This window comes from Eleginops maclovinus, chromosome 2 (assembly GCF_036324505.1).
Source record: "Eleginops maclovinus isolate JMC-PN-2008 ecotype Puerto Natales chromosome 2, JC_Emac_rtc_rv5, whole genome shotgun sequence".
Classification (NCBI taxonomy): domain Eukaryota; kingdom Metazoa; phylum Chordata; class Actinopteri; order Perciformes; family Eleginopidae; genus Eleginops; species Eleginops maclovinus.
This window is the reverse complement of record NC_086350.1, coordinates 4,199,567-4,217,282: the sequence shown is the minus strand read 5'-3', so window position 1 is coordinate 4,217,282 and position 17,716 is coordinate 4,199,567. Positions and strand designations below refer to the sequence as shown.

Below are 17,716 nucleotides of genomic sequence, written 5' to 3'. Positions count from 1 at the left end.
TTTAATGAGCTTATTTAGCTTTTAATTGATCTTAAACACAAAGGATCACTTCGTCCTTCAGTTTATCACAAACAAGCTACTTAAGCAGATCCTTTCCGTAAATGAACTTGGTTATTTTTGTGAATGAACCAGCGAGTGGTTTGTCACAGCGTCTCTCTCGTCTATTTGAGGCGAACAGCCGGTGTGATCGTTATGGAGCGTTGAGAATCGGTGGTGGGCCTCGATGACTCGGTCACACTCTGACGTCAGAGCGAAATGAAATGGGGAGAAATTACAGATTTGAGTGAGAAGTGGTTGACAGGAGGTGGGCGGTGTGGTGTTTGAGGAAGGGGGTTATTTTCAGAAACATGGTCACCTCAGAGATGTTGAAACTGCCAGGGAAAAAAAAAAAATGGAAAGAAAGAGGGAAGAAATGCACGTCTTCTTCTTCGTCGTCTTCTTAAGATGAAAGCCTGTTTTATTTCTACAAATACATATCATTGTTGGCGACCCAATGCTGCAAACACAAGTTCCTGCACATCGCTTTTTCCGCTGACGGAGGATTGACACGCTGCTGATCTACCTGGGTGTAAATGTGTTTGTGAGGCACTCCGGCTCATTAATCATTCATCGGGCGCAGGAGCGTCTGCTGAGAGCGGGTTCTTGGCATTTAGACAACAGTAAACACATTTTCTGAGTGCTGCTGCGTGGTCCACATACAATCCATTCTCCTGTTATTGCGTTTCACTTGCTGTGGGGCGATAGGGCGAGGGGATATGATATCACACTGGAGTTGCCAATAATACAATTCTATCAGGGAGAAAGTACCAGAGACCGAAGCACACTGTCAATAACAAGCAGCTCCTCCTGTGAGGCGTCAACAGAGTCCCGAGGTGAGCGGCTGTTTGTCACTCTGGCAGCGTCACAGTGGGTGTCACATAAATGCAGAACATGCGCCGAAGTGTGAATCCACATCTGAGATGAAACAGGCTGAGAGGGAGCCATTAAATATTCTCAAAGCCCATCAGTGGCGGAGCAGGGGAGATCCATGAGGAGGCAGACACTGTGGAGAGGGAGCGGCGTAGGTTTGGGGCGCAGTAAACTGCAGAATATCCCATTTCAGAATGATATATGCCTTTATTATTGGATTATATGCAAACAAACCTATATAACACACTACAGGAAAGGGGAACACCCCAAAGGCATAATAGGGACTCTTTAAAAGACTTAATTATAAATCAGGTATTAATTCATCTATCATTTGAAAAGGTTGGAGTTGGATAGTTTTGAAGGCTGTGTATCTTTATCTAAATATGAAACATCATACTTAGGGCCACATGAAGAAGGAGTTAGAATAATGAGAAGATAGTGGGACATTTTTTAAAGTCGAATTTAGAAGGAAAAAAAGTAAGAATTTTTAGGAAAAAGGGATCATTTGTTGATGATACTTGAATTTATATTTTGAATATTATCAATGGAGTAGAAGGTATAGAGGGTATTTGCCTCTGAGATGAAGAAGAGTAGAAGTACAACTAAACATACGATTAAACTTAGCAAGTAAAGGGCAAGTAGCTCAGAATTGTACTCAAGAAAAGTACTTTGAAATGTACTTAGTTACTTTAGATAAGGTTAGGTATTCTTTATGACCCCAAATTGGGGAATTATTTTGGGTAGGGAAGTTGTTTATTCACATCTTATACGTATATTTATTTCTACTCACTCAAGACAGGGGTCAATAAATATAACCTACAGACGTACAACTGAACATTACATTTAACTACTCCAGAACAAGTAGAAGAAGAAGAATCGGAGGATGAAGCCCTCTTTATTAGTCACATACATGCACACAGCAGAGCACACACAGTGAAATTGGTCCTCTGCATTTAACCCATCCTAGTACTAGGAGCAGTGGGCAGCTATCGTGCAGCGCCCGGGGAGCAATGGGGAGGGGGGGATTGGAGGTGTCCGGTGCCTTGTTCAAGGGCACCACAGCAGGGCCTAGGAGGTGAACTGGGACCTCTCCAAGTAGCAGTCCACTTTCCGTATTTTCTGAAGTCTGTTCAGGGACTTGAACCGGCGACCCTACGATTCCCAGTCCAAGCCCCTACTGACTGAGCCACTGCTGAGCCTATATCTAAGAGGAATTGCAGTAAATGTACTTTACAGTGATTGTTTCCTCATGGAGGGGGAATCTATGTGGAGGCAGTCAGCTGCGAAAAGGGTGCGGTGTAGTTTTGGTGAAGAGATGCAATCTATTATGGGACGGGGAAGAGGATGCTGGTCTCCATGGCGACATGTGTGTAGTGGAAACATCAGAGACGCCCGGTATCTTTTGACTCTGAAACGAGAGCTCGCTGTAAAATAACCCAGCGAGGAAGAGGAGGTGTCGCGCAGCTCTGAAGCTCAGCCAGCCGCCAGAATGAGGCGAGGATTCAGAAATATGATAATTAGCAAACGCAGGATTCACACCCCGATGGTCCTGTCCAAATTTAGATTCCCCCCCCCCCCCGTTTCTGAAGGTGTTGGATAAAAAAAAGGGATGGTTTGAGACAACATGTTATCAGCATGACGACTAGAGAGTAACTCAGGCCTTAGAGTAGCAGCAGGGGTGTTAGTTCTTCCCCTCTAGTTTGGTCTACAGGGGGGCTTTCTAAATATGGCAGAGCTGGTGTTATGGCTTCTGGATTTGGCACCCCCCCCCCCTGTAATTTTGGAGAGGATGGTCAGAATCTCACAAAATATCTGACTGGTGTTGGTTATTACCTTCAAGCAAACCCCAAACCCCATAATAGGGACTCTTTAAAGCACTTTTTAAATGATATAACGTTCACTTCCACTCTATTGGATAGAAACTGATGAATCAAATCGGATTATTTTAGATCAGAAAGAACTAAAGTATTGAAAACCAGTTTGAAGGTTTGACCACACTGTTCTCTGTGCTATTCATCCATCTGCCACCTGACATGCTGTAATAATTCACAGAGTTTGGTGTAAATTTGGCCTCCTTGAAGCGCGGAGGCTCTTCTTCCTCTGAACGCTCCCTGACTCTGCTGTCAGGTCGTATTGATACCAGATATATTTCACATCCAGACGCGAACAGTCATCCAAAAAATCAGATAGGAGTCAGAAAATGTTGGAGCCGAGCCCGACCGAGCGTCCATGGTGTGAACGTGGAGCAACAGAACGATCATTACTCAGGTTCCTGCGACTATACGACGAACATGACAGCATGCTAATAAATCCTCCGGGGTTCAAGTTGAAAGTGATGTTTGCCAGAAAGATCGTCGATCAGACGACAGGAGGCGATGTGTACAGCCCACACTCCTCTAATGTCTGTAAGTAATCGTCATTTTATGTGTAAAGTTTAAATGTTGAATGGCTTTACTTTCACTCATCGGTTTCTTTCTGTCGTGTTTGGTTTGGATGTTTCTACTTCAATACTCGTAACAGAAGAGGTCGGAAAGGCACATTATTTAGCATTTTATCGGCGGACTTTTTGGATACGACTTATATTTTTTGCAACACCTTTTGATGTCTCTGTCTCAAGTTTTGTCTTATTGCTTGCTTACTTGTAACGTTACAACATTTGAAGAATTACAAGAGAAATAAAATAAAAATGTTATTTAGAAAATGATGTCATAATGGATCCCTTGTCTTTTAATTGGATCCAAATCCACCTACAAATAAATAACCTGAACCTCTTTAGATCAAATATACTGCATTTAATTGGATTATATTATATGAAATAGGACTAGAGTGGATTTGATTAGTAGAAATTACACTACATGTCAACACATTGAATAAAAATACGACTTAAACCTAAAGAAAAAATCTGATTCAAACCAAAAAAAGGTCAAATATAAAACTTCTTAACGATAAAAGGTCATTCATATATCATTTAATATCTGCATTGTGTAAAGCGTCACTAATTCATTGAAACCAAATCGTTTAGGTAGTATTTAATTGTCTGAAGTGTAATTTCTTAACGCTGCACCAATTTATTCCATTATCTGATTAGCTGCCTCCCTGCTCCAGAACCAAACGTCATTCATACCCTCAAAGAATGTCCTCTACTTTAAAACGGCTCTTTGCTGCGTAAGGTGTAGTTGTTGAAAGGATGATCTGAGGACAGCCTCTCACCCTGTCAGTCTTGAAGGAGGAAATATAGACGTGCTGCAGGAAAATGTGTTTTGTTTGTTGAGTTCCTCTCCTGGCTGACAGCGGCAGTTTCTCCCTGACTGTTTTGATGAAGAGAAGGACCTCCACGCCGACCTCAGCTTCATCAATTAAGACTTTTTTTTTATCTGAAGTCGCTTTCATTTCAAATCCGTCTGCAGCACATCTGCCTGGAAGAATGATGAGACTCTGCTGGAGGTTTATTCTGGCACACCAGCACCACTCTTCACTGCAGGAAGAGCTCCCAGGTTCAATTTTCATTTAGTTCCTGGCGTCAATTCGTTCCTCATCTCTACATTCCTCAAGAAGGGTTTAAACGACACAGATTTAGCTGATTTTCTTGTGATTTACAGAACTAAATAGGAATATATAAGAGTCTTGATTTAAAAAGAAGGGAAGAAGAAAACACTGGCAGCAGCAACAACTAGTTTTGAATCCTATTAGCTATTGCGCAATACTGCAGAAACAGATACCAGTGAGGTGTGATGGGATATTTTACTGATATATTATGTCTGATTTAATGAAACGCACTTCAATATGTTGTTTTGAGCTTGTGTCGTATAAAAACTGTTTCTTTTATCACATTTTAATTCTTATTTTCTTCCTATTTTACCATTTTCTTCTTGTTTAATTGACTTCTGTTGGTATTAAGTGATTTTATCAATCAAAACAGTTATTTGTTTTACCCGTTTATTACCTGGGAAGGATGAGGCAGTATTGTTTTTGGTTTTGATTATAGTTTTTCCTTGTGGTGTCTTTCTTTGGCTCTGTGAGGACCTTGGCCTAAAGACAACTCGCTCATCAACAGATAGGAGAACAGCAAAACAATTCCCATCGTTACGTCTTTAAAGTCTGACGGGAGTTTCTTATTTCTCCAAGAATCCGGTGAGCTGCAGAGACTCATGGAAAATAAAACTCAGATGCTTTCTGTTGCCGCCTTTCACAACGATCAAACGGTTTCTGTCAGGGAAAGGTGGGGACGTTTGGTTAGAGGAGACGGGTTGGGCTTATGAATACTAGAGGAGCTGCAGACTGTCTGAACCGCCTGCTGGGACTCCTTCTTCTGCTCATCCTGCACAACACAAAATATGTCAAACTAGACATAAAAAACTGAGCAATTACCAAACCTGCATTCCCTGCCAGTTTTATGTACAATATATGCTTCACTTTTCTTCTGTCTTGTGCCTCAGTGATGGAGAGTACATTTACACACGTATTGTTCTTTGGGTGCAAATATGAGGGGCTTTAGCTTTTGAGTTTCTCTTTCATGCAACGCTATACTTATACTCTGCTGCAATTCAAAGGGAGAGGTTATACTTCTTACTTTACTTCATTCACCTGGAGGAATGAAATGAAGTAAGAAACCCTGTTTTAAATGTCTTTAACCTTTATTTCCAGGTTATGTAAAAGCTTGAGACATATGGAACTAAATGAAAATGTACAAGCGTCACATTAAAGCTTTGATCTGTTTTGATGGAAGTAAACTGAATTTAACTGGAAATAATTAAATTAGATAGAAGAATGAAATGGAAGAGGCTTAATTACATTGAAACATATATGAGAGGAGTAAGTATACATATTCTTAAACCAAAAAGAGATCATTTATAACGTCTATTGATTCTATTTTGGACAAACACATGTTGGGCATAATACCATGCATTAAATAGATGGCCTGTCATTTATTATAATTTATTATGCTTTATATGAAGTGCTCCTGCTTAAGGTCTGCTGCTGCAAGATGTCTGTGAGAAACTGAAATATTTTAAGTGCCTTTATTGAAGGGATATTGCTGAAAGCGGGAGATGGAGGGAATGATGTGCAGCGAATGGTCCTAGGTCAATTTCAAAACCAGGTCCTCCGCATCCGGGAACATGGGCTGCCAGCTGAGCTTTACGGTGGTCCAGGATTTAGACAGAAATCTATGCATATATACACAATGCAATTTATACTTTTGACTACTTATTATTGTTTTCTACTGGCTAGCTTACCTACTTTAATGATGCTGCTACTTATTTTCCCGTTGCCGTGTGCTTATATGTATTTCTTGCTTCATGTTTGTCTCTTTATTTCACATGTGGGCCTCCATATTTGTTTTTGAGTTTCACTGCACTTGTACATTTTCCCAAAGTGGGACGAATAAAACATTCTTTCAAAAGCTTCTTGTACTGTCACACTCCAACAGTAAAAATGCTCCAGTCTGAATCACAAAGTGGACATAAATCATGCAAATTGTTCCACCTACTCACAGATACAACTGTTTGCCAAAAAAACAAAGTGTCAGGTAGAGTCACTGGCAGGAAATTTTAAATGTGCACTCGAGCCACAGAAAGCTTCCCCTTCGACCTTCTTCCCTCCCTCGTTTCTCTGGTGGATAACGTTCAGGTTGCTAAGCAAAACACGAGAGATGCTGTGTGCGGTTTACAGAGAGCCAGAGCCGTGAACAAACACGGATTGAATCCTCAGAAGGACAGCGCTGTCAAAACCGAAGACCACATGAAACGGCTTCTGAGGGCGGCAAAACTGAAGATGCATTCAGGCGTTGGCTGTGCTGCAACATGTGATGGACAACAGCTCAAGGGTGCACTGGTTACAATACGTCCATTCAACTCATGGTTTCATTATCTAATAGTACATCTCAACTATTGTTGTACTATATTCAAGTGGTTGTAATTGGCCATTGTTATTAAAGGGTTGCTGTTTCTAACTTAATTACAGCTTCCTGTATATCCTGCTGCTGGTTGGTTATGGTTGTGTGTTTTAACATGCTTATATGGTGCATATGTGGAAATGTGTTTTAAGCACAGGGCCTCTTTCTTTAGCTAACATTTGTGTTTTTTAACTGGTTAGTGTTAAGAAGTGCTAAAGAGGACATATGATGCTCATTTTCAGCTTCATAATTGTATTCTGTTACATGTCTCCATGCTTTAATGTTCAGAAAGCTCTTTATTTTTCTCATACTGCCTGTGCTGCAGCACCTCTTTTCACCCTCTGTCTGAAACCAGAGCCCAGTCTGCTCTGATTGGTTAGCGGGCCGGCTATATTATAATTGATCAACAACTGAGAGATGTCCCGCCCCTTAGCCTATCATGTACGATGTGCTGGAGCGCTAGCCAATAGAAGCATCAATGTTATATCGTGATGTAAACTGGGATGGGAACTTTGGGATTTTAGCCTTTGCAGACCATTTACATGCAACAAAAATCTATTTAAACACACTACAGGAAAGGGAAAACCCCCAAAAAGCATAATAGGGCCTCTTCGACTCGACAGACACCTGATAAAACCTTGGCATTGAACACAATTTGGGCCATTTCAGGATTTATGTGTCAAACATCTAAGTTCCTAAGCGACTCCACACAGCCTCCAGCCTCCACTGCACATTCAGAGCAAGTATGGAAATCACTGCTTAGTATTCCGGTGGAAAACAAAAAGGATGATGACACTGTGCCATAACCACAGCATCACCAGCACGGCGGCAGCTCAGAAACAACTGCGGGGTAGAAACTAAAATAAAGAATGAATAAAAAGTGAGTTTAAGAGCTCAGGCAGGCGGGCAGTCGTCTGTGATGAAACCCTCTCTGGGATTTGCAAAACAAGGTAAAAACGAGCTCTGAATGTCAAACGCTTATCAGATCAGTGACGGGCTTCAGTTTGTGTCAAAGAAGAGGAGCGTATCGCTGCTAATTAGAGGAATAATCCCCGATCTGAATCGCCACCGTACGCCCAGCACGGAGCATGCTGGGAATTTAACTTGGTGTGCTCTTCACAGTTCAGCAGGTCGCAGATATAAAGGGAGGATTGATAAGCTCCCATCTGAGTGTCCTTCTGGAGGCAAATTGATGACACATTTAGAGATTACTGAACTATTAAGAGGCATACTGCTCATTATGGACTGTTACATTAATGCTCAGTGTTCATTAGATAAACTGTGGTGGAGCCGGTTGACTGTAATAGTATTTTGTGGGCATTTATGTGCGTTTACTCAAATCAGATTAGCGTTATGATGATGATTGTCATTATTATAATTATTTCTATTTGTAGTATTGTTTCACAAGTTTGTGAAATTGCTGAATGTTTTCTAAAATAAAGCTTTATATATACAGTAGTGTAGTGAATGTAATATACATAATTCACCTCCTTCTTAAGTGTGGTTCTACACACTGTTGTTTCATGCCTGTAAGTATGACCGTTGGTTTATGCTTGAAAGTACAATTGTAAAAAGGGATCGTGGTCCCTTTAATTAATCTGTGTTTACGATGACGTGGAGCCCCATGCTTGTTGGTTTACAGGACAGCGCCATCTTGTTTTGTTTTTAACTTTGACTGTGTGATTAAACGAGACACGCATTCGTGTGCTGAACTGTAATGAACGTCTCCTGCGTTTCAATGCAAAAGGGCACACATCAACATTTAAAAGAAGAAATTCACATCAGATCAGATGAACACATGCAGCATAACAACATAAAATAGTCTTTGAACTAATAAATAATAAAGGGAGATAAAAGACTAAATGAATCGACAGCAAAATGTAAAAAATAAACATGTATAAACAAAGTCAACTTAATGATAATTATAATGGAGGTTAACCGATAAAAGAACCACTTAAAGGAGTTGTTGTTAATAAAACTGTTAAATAATATAAGTTAAAACCTTTAAGATAAATAAAACAATATCAAATTGTATACTAAAAAGTCAAAATGTATTTAAAGGGCATTTTAAATAAAAATAAAAACTCCAGATTGTTTTTTTTTGCAGGTGAGGAAACTAAATATGTTGTGTTGTGCCTCATTTGAACCTGCAGGCCACCGTAGTTTTACCTTGACCAGTGCCTTTCAGTATCCTCAAGTGCTCTAAAAATGTAATGCATTATTATCGTTACACTTTTTTTATACACCTACAAAGACAATCTCTTCAAGTGTGTAAAAAACCTAAAGTCACTTAAGTTTTAAGATGCTAAACGGCGGATCATCTCCTCCTCTGTCAGGTGGAAGTTCTTCCTCATCCTTTACTCCGTCATAATTACTTTCGCCATCAGAGGTGAGAGCGGAGATCTGAGTCATTAGACACGGACACTCACCTCCTCTGACATCTGATATCATAAATCATCGTTTCTTTAAAAGTTTCACCTTCAGTGTGCAGGAGGATCAACCCCCCTCACATCAATTATGACTCTTTAATAACTGGTGATTATCTTTAGACTTCTTCAATAATATCCAAACATTTTAAGAAGATTGATTTCGGGAGCAGATTAGTGCTGTCAAGTGCAGACTGTGTTTTCTGTCTGTTAAGCAGCTTAACTTTTTGACGTCTCTGTTAACGGATAAATGTTTTGGAGGAATTATGTTTACCCTGATTTATAGTCAGGCTTCGGGAGTAATGGATTACATGTAACAGGGTTACGTAATCAGGATACAGGTAAGGGTGGCTGCATTATCTTCCAGTTACATACAAATCAGATTACTCTGCTTAACAATTCAGGATTACAATGTGACTCAAACTAAAGGGCACATAGTGTGTGTTGTAAAGGATCAGATGTTCTCTCTGCTCTGTAAGCTGGTCTGTTCTGTAGGCTAATACTTTAAGAGTGGATCTATACGCCTACTGTCTGAATCCACTTCATGGTTTCAACTTTCTTAGTTCATTTGGTCTTTTTGAAATCAGCAGGTGAACCTACATGTGAATAACATAGTGTGTGTGAGCTTAGCTGTGTGTGTTAAACTAAAACGGAGCATTTTGTATTTATATATATTCACATTTTTCTACCTATAAATAAAATCTGAGCAGAGGACACATTTCTGATCCTACACAACTCATCACATTGTCCTGTTGTCTTACATAATAAGTAAGAGACATCTTATTGAGATTCCCTTTCTCTTGCATGTAGTTGCATTGCATTTGATATTCAAGTAATCCAAAAGCAATGGAAAGTAATCAGATTACTTATATGTTGATACTCAGATTTGGCGACTGATCAATTTTTTTTACAGGTAACTAGGAAAGCAGCATTGGTGTGGTTATGAAAAGAACACTTTCCCTCCCTTTACCCATAAAACCAGGTTGCAAACCACGTATTCATCAGATTTGATTGGCTTCAGTGTTCCTATCTGTGCCAGAGTCAGACATGAAAAGACGCTCACTCAGAGCAGATAGCGGGTACAGTGTGAGATCCTGTTGGAGGACATAAAGACACTGTCTGATGCACAGCGGGGCTCCAGGATTTGTTGAGGGCGGTGAAGGCGTTTCTTATGATTGGCCCCATTTCCACTGTTTGTTTCAGAGTGAGAAGCAGCAGCAGATTTTAGATTCACGCTGTAACAAGGTTTAGGTGCAGAGGAGGAGGAAGTACTCAAGATATGATTAAAGTAAAAGTAGCAATACAACAGTGTTCCCCGGGCGCTGCACGATAGCTGCCCACTGCTCCTAGTACTAGGATGGGTTAAATGCAGAGGACTAATTTCACTGTGTGTGCTCTGCTGTGTGCATGCATGTGACAAATAAAGAGGGTTTCATCCTCCAATTCTATCTATCTATCTATCTATTTAAGAGGCCTTACTTTATAGGGTTTCCCCTTTCCTGTAGTGAGTTATATAGGTTTGTGTGCATGTAAATGGTCTCCAAAGGCTAAAATCCTTGAATCCTGCCTGAAACACCGCCATTGGAATCCTTTGTTTAGGTCTAGAACATAATGACATCACTATGTAACACTTGTGCTTCGATTGGCTAGAGCTCCAACACATTATACGTGATAGATTAAGGGGCAGGACATCTCTGAGCGGTTGACCAATCACAACAGAGCCGTCCAGCTAACCAATCAGAGCAGACTGGGCTCTGGTTTCAGACGGAGGGTGAAAAGAAGAGCTGCAGCACAGGCAGTATGAGAAAAATAAAGAGCTTTTTGAACATTAAAGCATGGAGACATGTCCCAGGAGAGGCACTAAATACTAATATAGATGGAAAATGAGCAGAATATAATAAGAAGAATTAAAAAGTTGAGAAAATAAGCTAAATTACGACAGAATTACATCTTTCAACTCCTACAAATCTGCATTGCCTCTTTTCCTTTGACACAAACTGTCCTCAAAACACAAATCATGCTTTGTCAAAGTTTAGGTACTAAAAGGGAAAACTGAACCGTGTGTGTTCGTACTCTCTGGAAACACATTTTCCTATATTACCATCTTTCAGCACTGCTCAAATAATTTTGTCTGGAAAGAGAACAACCTTGTGATGCTTCACTATTATATTTAGGATTAAAAAAGACAAAGGATAAGCTTAATTATGACAGCATCACCCAACCCTTAATCCTCCGACAAATCAGCTTTTTCTTTTATTCTAAACCATCGCTCTTCACTGTCTTTTGAGACAAATTGTTCAAATGTCCTTGGAGCAAAAATCTTTTGCAACAACAAATTTGTCAACTTTCAGAAGGATTATTGCAGCAACTCAGAAGAGAGATGATGAAAGACGAATATGTGTCTCAGTGGAGCGAAACATCCACAGAGAATATGGATAAACAGTGAGCGAAATGTAACAACGGTTATAAAAATGCAACAGAAAAAGTGCTGCAGAGATTCAGCCGGCTGCAGACCTGTGAGGGCGATACCTTGACCTTTGCTGTTTGATGGGAGCTGTAATGTGCTTCATGTCTTCAGAGGAGTATTTACAGGATAATGAGTGTTCCCGTCGGACACAGGCCGGTCAGAGATGTCTCACTACACATTGAGCTACACAGCAGCAGCATTTTTATTTTATTTTTTGGCATGGACTGGAGAAGCGGAGAGGATTATGTGCTCCGCCTGCCAACACAGCCTTTTGATCAGAGGCCAGGTAATATCAGACAATCTCCATTAATCCTACCATGTCTATCTCCTCTCCCCTCTCACCGGCTTGTTATCAGGCTGAGGGATAATTAAGCCTTGTGGGACGACTGCAGGCTTTCCTCCTCTAAGTTGTCAGAAGTTAGGAGGGAGCCAGATCAAACGTCTTTGAAACGCAAAAGAGGAAAATAAAAAGCTAATCTAGCGGAGACAACAGACGTATTGTTGGAGATGTTTCCCTTTGACTCGCTGCTTCCACTTCAACGTGGGAGAACACTCAAAGTCGGGGTTTGAAATCAAGGCTTTTTAAAATGAATATCCCACCAACAGGAGGACACATGAGGAGTTTGATGTCGGCATTGATATGAGAAGTTGCTTTTGAAATGCAGGAAATGAATCCAGAACCAACAGATGATTGGTTCATTATTAACAGTGTGGTTGTTGCTTCTTTTAAAGTTAGTTAATATTTAAATATTGAGGTTTTATAACTAAATACAAACAAATACAGATATCACTTGGTTCTGGGATCCTTTTTCTCACTATTTCTGACATTTTACTGACAGTTCAGAAAGCATTAGTAATTTAAAAAAGGAAGTCCATCTGAATAACTCATTTTCTGAGCTCAACATAAGTGATTTTTTCAGATGGTCTAAAAAACTGTAAAACGTTGACCACACAGTTCTCTGTAATCTCCCCTTGAGAAGGGATCAATGAGCATGTTGTTTTTAATTTAAATAAATACAATATAGTGCAGTCTGATCATGCAGCATAGGAAAGTCCGACAGAGTTTTGAACAATCGGTCGAATGAATTACTGAATCTCTGCCGCTTCAATCACCATTTCAACACAAAGAGAGTTCACAGATTATGCAAACAATTGAAAGTGAGAACTGTCACATTTGAATAAATGATGGATCAGACTGATGAACGGTGCTGCTGTTGGTCACATTTGTTCCAACAGTTAAAATGTGCAAATCATTTGAGAGCAATGTGGGGTTTAGTGATACTAACGCCACTTCATATATAGCGCTTTTCTGTGTGTATAGAAATGTGTCAATGAGTTGTATACAGGACTTCGGCGTCAAGGCAGCTGTTTCTCTCTTCTTTTTTTATCTAGTAAGCCTCCGTGTGTGGTGCTAATGTTACGATTACAGTGGCACTATTGCACAATGTTTTGGATACATGGCAATTTCATGTGGTCTTTCAAGATGTTTAAACATACTTTTAATCCTTAACTAAAATCGTCCTCTTTTTACTAAATTGATGTTTGTTTTTTCACTTTTATTGCTTATATTTCACTGTATTATTATTATTATGAGTAATGTATTTTCTTTTTATAACACCTTTTGTTATCCTTAATAAAAATGATAGTTTTTTATTTAATTAACATTTTAACTGTTATTGTTTATATTTCACATTAGTATTAATTGTTGTTGTTGTTCATACTAATTATAATAAACATGTGTTTTTACAACACATTTGTTTTAATTAAAATGGTCCTTTTCATAATTTTAATTTTATTATGTATTTATAAGTTTGACCTCATGATTCATCCTTAATAAAGGCAATCAAATACCTCTGTCACCGGTTCAAGTCCCCGAAAGACCAAGTGCTACCGAGGTGTCCCTGAGCAAGGCACCGTTCCCTACACAGCTCCCCGGGCGCCCTACATAATGGCAGCCCACTGCTCTAACACAAGGATGGGTCAAATGCATTGAAATGAGCATTTCCCCTCTGTGGGACCAGTAAGGGTTCACTCTTCTTCTTCTTCTCTGAGGCTTCTACTTCCAATGGATCAGACAATGTGGATCTGGTTCTCCATTCCTATTCCAACACGGTCCTAAAAAGCCCGTTCTAAGAGCCTTAAACTCCTACCTGCCTGCTGAAGTGGTCGGATTGTTGTCGGGGTTTCTTCTCTGTACTCGGAGGACTGGCATTGATCCTAAATGTCTAAAAGAGTCGGCCTGAAAAGAAAAAGAGCCAGAAAAGAAAAACGATAAATGGTGACGCATTTTGATTTGTAACTGAAAAGACCGTAATGCATTTTCACCCACACATCCTCTAATGAACTGTCTGGCCACTCCAGACGGAGGGGCAGGTTCAGTCGGAGTTAAAACTCAGACACACAAACGGAAAGCTGTTGTGCTGTTTCCCTAAAAAACACCCCAAACATCTGTGGAGAGACTGAAGAAAAAAACCTGCCTCATTATCGACCGTCTCCAGAAGCTCTTTTCTACTTTCTGAAAGCTTTCTGAAAGGATTTATGCACTCAAGTGTTCCTTATAACTGTTACTTCAATCAATTGCTATATTTTAGATACTGAAAAATCACACCGCCCACCCAAAAACCAGGCCAATATATACTTTCATCTTGATGCATTTATATCTTACTCTTCTTAATTGCACTCTGCATGTATTGTATTAGCATTTCATTAATCACTTTTGAGATTTGATTAAGTTTGGTGCTGTCAATCATTGTTTTTTAAGAAAGCATGGATACAAAACATTAAACTGCAGTATATAATCACCTTTTAGAAATTGTATTTTAATAAACTGCATAAATCTACAGTAGAGTAAGAACCCTGGGGTTTTATTTTTACATAATTTGCATAAACATGTGTGACAAATATATATTAGTGATTGAATAAGAGCAGTCTGTAAAATGTGTTATTGTCTATTTTAGAAACAAAGGTTGTTATCATTATTATTATTGAGGATTTTAATTTGATTATTATTTATTTATTTATGTATTTTTGTTACAAAATAGGAGAAATTCTAAAACATGGATCTTTGGAAACAATTTTTATATAATTGTATTATTATTATATTTATTATATATTATTAATATTATTGTATTATAACTATTATTATATTTATTATATATTATTATTATTATTATATTTATTATATATTATTAATATTATTGAATTATAACTATTATTATATTTATTATATATTATTATTATTATTATATTTATTATATATTATTAATATTATTGTATTATAACTATTATTATATTTATTATATATTGTTATTATTATTATATTTATTATATATTATTAATATTATTGAATTATAACCACTATTATTATATTTATTATATATTATTAATATTATTGTATTATAACTATTATTATATTTATTATACATTATTATTATATTTATTATATATTATTATTATTATTATTATTATTATTATATTTATTATATATTATTAATATTATTGAATTATAACTACTATTATTATATTTATTATATATTATTAATATTATTGTATTATAACTATTATTATATTTATTATATATTATTATTATTATTATTATTATTATTATTATTATTATTATTATATTTATTATATATTATTCATATTATTGTATTATAACTACTATTATTATATTTATTATATATTATTAATATTATTGAATTCTAACTATTATTATATTTATTATATTTATTATATATTATTAATATTATTGAATTATAACTACTATTATTATATTTATTATATATTATTATAATCATTTTAATTGATTTTTCCCATTTTATTTTAATTATGTATTTTGTTCCAAAATGAGAGAAATTGGGGAATAACACCGAGGAAGTGTTGACACGGAGGATATTTAGCAGCGTCTGTTTTACGGCACATTCAACTGGATGTAGATGAAACTAAAGTGTTGTTGTGTTTCTGTTCGCTCGTATAACAAGATGCTGGATTGTCAGAGTGAGAAAGAGTCTTGTGAAGCTGCAGCTTTGATTGAAAAAGATATTCTGGTGCGAGCAGATGGCCGTGTAGACTTTGCCTGCTTGTTTAAAAGTAGGCAGTCCACCCACCTTCCAAATATTTCGCACTTTATCTCTTCGTGGGGGAAGCTGAGAGGGAGAGAGACTTCTGAAGGCCAAATAAATAAGAAAATATACTTTCCATTGTTCCAGGGTAGATGGGTATTTTCTCAGGTTTTTATTCCTGTTTGAAATCAACCTTGTCGTACGTGTTTTGTTAGTGACAAGAGACATCTATTTTCCGCCAAATGGAAGTTACTGGAATGACTCCTGAATCCTGTTCCTAACAGACAGAAACTGGTCTCCTTCAAAATAACAATGTATACTTTTTATTTGTATTTGCTAAAAAATAATAATTGCTGCTTGAGAAATGTACTGGTAATACACAGCCCGGCCAAAAAAAGGGGCACAAGCCTGTGGGGGCGGTGCTATGATCTGGGGTTGCTGCAGTTGGTCTGGTCTAGGTTCAGCAATGTGCCCAAATAATGAGGTCAGCTGACTCCCTGAACATACTGAAGGACCATCAATGGATTTTTATCTTCCCTGATGGCACGGGCATGTTCCAACATGACAACACCAGGATCCATTGGGCACAGATTGTGAGTGGTTCAGGGAGCATGAGACATCATTTTCACACATGGATTGGCCCCCACAGAGTCCAGACCTGAACCCCATTGAGAATCTTTGGGATGTGCTGGAGAAGACTTTGCGCAGTGGTCTGAATCTCCCGTCATCAATTCAAGATCTTGGAGAAAAATGTATGCAAGACAGAAATAAATGTTGTGACATTGCAGAAGCTCGTGGAAACGATGCGTGTATTTGTACACAATGGGGAGCTGGTTGGGGTGGATGCTGGGACAACAAAAGACAGAGGTTTAGATCCTGGGTCTATTTTCTCTTAGGATTCAAGCGATGATTCGAGCTTCAAAAGTTTAAGGTTAATTTTTTCGACAGTTGTGTAACCTTTTCATACACAAGAGAGACTTCAAACTTTGGCAGAAACAAAACTATTGTGATTTCTCTGGGAAGATATCATGGCAGACATGAAGAAGCATGAATAAAGGTGGGAGCAAGAACACACTGTCAATCAAATTGGACAATGTTTAAGCATCAAAGCATCACGTTCCAAGTTCAAGTTTGACATTTTAGAGATTTAAAGAGCAACTTAAAGGTGAAATTGATAACATTCAGCGACTAGATGGCTATTCATCCCTCTTTTTTTCCCGGCGTTCAGAGAAACCATGAGATACCGGCATGGTTATTAAAGCCTCGTCATCCGTGGCACTGATGGCAACAAACAACTGATGTTCAACACAAAGTCACATATTTCTGGCTTGTCCACACTCCAGGGTGTGTCGGTACACTGTGACCTCACTGCGTGGTACAACAAAAACAATTCAAAGTGAAAAACACACACGCACGCACGGTGCTGAGTTATTACAATTTCTCCTAACCGAGTGCTTCAGCTGCCTGAACACAACTCTACACATGTTGAGTGTGAGGCGATCTGGTGGCTAAAGGTGTTACTAAACAGCATGATTGTCGTTTCTATGTTGCCTCTCATCATCTCTCCCCTTGTTTCCAGTCATATTTCTACTCAGTTTACTAACAACAGACCGAAAATGTCCAATACTACTAAAATATGCTGTAATACCGTAGTTCCTGAAAATCCATTTTGCAGGAAAATCCACTCAGTGAACATTTTGTGATAAACAATATTAATATTTTCTCAAAAGGTATCTGCTTTTACATGTACATTATATCCGAGGTTCTTTCTTCTCTTCCTATAGTTATAGTGCCGCCTCAAAGACACCAAGTATCTCATTTCAAGTCTGAAAACCCTTAAGTAAGTAACTCTCAACAGAAGCTCTTTCAGGTATAGATTTCTCTTTCAGGTTACATGAGGACAGAGTAATCTGCGCTGATATAAAAGGAGTTGGGGTCCCACTGTGAGTAGGTTTCTGTT

General features: G+C 38.3%; 1 protein-coding gene across 4 annotated transcripts in view; it reads right to left on the bottom strand.

Annotated features, from left to right (window-relative positions):
• LOC134884186 (alpha-1,3-mannosyl-glycoprotein 4-beta-N-acetylglucosaminyltransferase C-like) overlaps window positions 1-17,716 on the bottom strand; it is a 56,346-nt gene that overhangs the window by 11,512 nt on the left and 27,118 nt on the right. For 2 of the 4 annotated variants that reach the window (XM_063912900.1, XM_063912893.1), the window contains one exon: window positions 13,846-13,934. The exons of the other annotated variants lie outside the window; for them this stretch is intronic. The gene's annotated coding sequence lies outside the window, so the exon portion shown is untranslated. The remainder of the gene's footprint in view (window positions 1-13,845; window positions 13,935-17,716) is intronic. 4 annotated transcript variants of the gene reach the window in all.